This window comes from Penaeus vannamei, chromosome 10 (assembly GCF_042767895.1).
Source record: "Penaeus vannamei isolate JL-2024 chromosome 10, ASM4276789v1, whole genome shotgun sequence".
NCBI classification, from domain to species: Eukaryota; Metazoa; Arthropoda; class Malacostraca; order Decapoda; family Penaeidae; genus Penaeus; species Penaeus vannamei.
The window spans coordinates 31,774,770-31,777,269 of record NC_091558.1 but is presented as its reverse complement, the minus strand read 5'-3'; positions in this window follow the sequence as shown (position 1 = coordinate 31,777,269).

Sequence of the window (2,500 nt, the reverse complement as noted above, 5' to 3'; positions counted from 1 at the left end):
GAGTCGTCTGAACCCAGCGTTTGTGTGAATCCCTCTTGATTGCCCCGTATCACCGTGGCTGGAGCAAAAGTAAAAAGTTGTCTTGCCTGTTTCTCTATCATTATAACCATTGCTGTTATTTTTGTTGTTATTGCTGTTAGCATTACATTATCAGCAGTAGTACCATTGATTTTATTATTACTGTTATTATTAATGCTATATTTTTTTATTATTACAACTACTACTACACAACTATTACTACTAACATTATCATTATTTTTGTTGTGATTATTACTATTGTTATTGTTATTATTATTATCATAATTAGTATCATCATCATTATCATTATTGTTATCATTATTATAATTACTATTATCGTTATCATTTCAAAGTTGTAACTATTGCCGTTCTTGCTGTTGTTGTGTGAGGGTACCAACCCCCCCCCCTCTCCCCGCCCCTCCCCCCGTACCATTGCTTAACCTTGATCTGCCTTCTGCCCCTCCTATCCTCGTTTTTATCCTCGCTCCCCCTTCGTCTCTCTTGCACATTCTTTGACTTTAGTCTCCTCTTTGCCTCTGTTTATTCCACCTAACCTTTTCTAGCTCTTTATTCACCATCTTTCATTATCTACCTTTTCTCGTTTCCTTTCGTTCACTTTCAATTTCTGCCTTACTCCTTTCCTTCTCTCTCTCATCCTAATCTCCTCGTCTTCTATTTTCTTCCCATTCCTTCGCTTATGAATTTTGTTCATTTGTGTCATCTTCAGTAATTCTAGTACTAGCAGTAGTAGTAAGAATAGCAATTGCTGTAGTATCATCATCATCAGTGTCAGTATTCCTATCAGTTTCATCGACAATGTTATTGTCATTAGTATATTAACAGCTGTTTTTATTATAATCCTTAGTATTGTATTCATGAGGATCACTATCATTGTCTCTATCTATATATTATCATTACAGTTATATTTACTATTGTTATAATTTTGTTCCCATTATTATCATTTACACTATTATCGTCATCATCACTATAACTGTCATTATTATTTGAACTATTAGTAGTAGTAGTAGTATTGTTGCTAATGCTACGTCATCATCATTATCATGGCATCATCACCATGATCATTATCACTACATCATCACCATCATCATTAGTATCATCGCAATTAATATTACTTTTATCATTATTAATGCCACGTTTATTCTTTACCCTTTTCCTCTTTCGTTTGCCGCTTTAATTTTGCATTTCGTCTTGTGATATCATTTCTTGTCCTGACAGCTTATTCCTGTTCATATCATCACAGACCCATTTCCCCGCTTTGTCGCTTCATCTCATTTTCTTTGCTTCTCTCCCCTCTTTACTGCAATTTTCACGGTTCTCATCTGTTATTCATGAAGAACTCCCCATTTAAAAGATCTAAATCAAAACGAACATCACACACCCCTTTCATCATATCATATAATCCTCATCTTCTCACATCGTTATCTCCACCTCCTTTCTTTTTATTATCTTCATCTCCTCTCTCTTTCCTTCATCTCTTCATTTCCCCCCTCTCATCTTCTCTCACCCTCTTTATTCCGCGTCTTCTCCCAAGTGCTAGCAAGGGAGAAGCACTTCCGTATAAGTGAAGAGAGCGTTTGTCTCGCCTGTCGACCGGCCTCACTAAGCGGCGTCGCCTGCGCTCGGAATCGACCCGCTTTAGGCCTCATTATAGGAAGGAGGTCGACGCCGGAGAGTAAGAGAGCTGGCCGAGGGGAGAGGGAGTGGCTAGGGGGATAGGAGGGAGAGGGGATGGGAGGGAGAGGGGAGAGGGAGTGGCTAGGGGGATAGGAGGGAGAGGGGATGGGAGGGAGAGGGGGTGGGAGGGAGAGGGGAGAGGGAGTGGCTAGGGGGATAGGAGGGAGAGGGAATAGGAGGAAGGGGCGATAGGAGGAAGGGGTGACAGGAGGGAGGGGTGACAGGAGGAAGGGGCGATAGGAGGGAGAGGGGATAGGAGGAAGGGGTGACAGGAGGGAGGTATAAAATTGGGAAGGGGAGGGGAGGGATGGCCTAGGAGGGAGTAGGGGACGATGGAAGGAGGAGAGGGAAAGAAGGGGAGAGAGATGTGACGGGATATGATGGGTAGAGAGGGTGGAGTAGTAGGAGGAAGGAGAAAAAGAGGGGAGAGGAGGGATATAAAAGATACAGAGAGCTAGAAAGTTGAAGTGATAGGAAAGATGGAAGAGTAGAAAGATGGGAGAAGGGAAGGATGAAGGATAGGGGAACAGAAAAACAAAATGTTTTTGTATGGAAGGAAATCAAAGGGAGAGAGGAACGCATATCAAAGGAAGGGAGAAATAAACAGGAAGGGAAAAAGGGAAAGAGAGGGAGATGGGATGGAAAATAGCGAGAAAGGGGTTAAGGTACAGGGAAGAAGGGAGACTGGAAAAGGAAAGGCAAAGCTGGGGTACACTTTCAAGAAAGGGAAATAAAAGGAAGGAAAGTAAGATAGACGGGAAAATGAAGTATAGAAAACAGTGGGCAG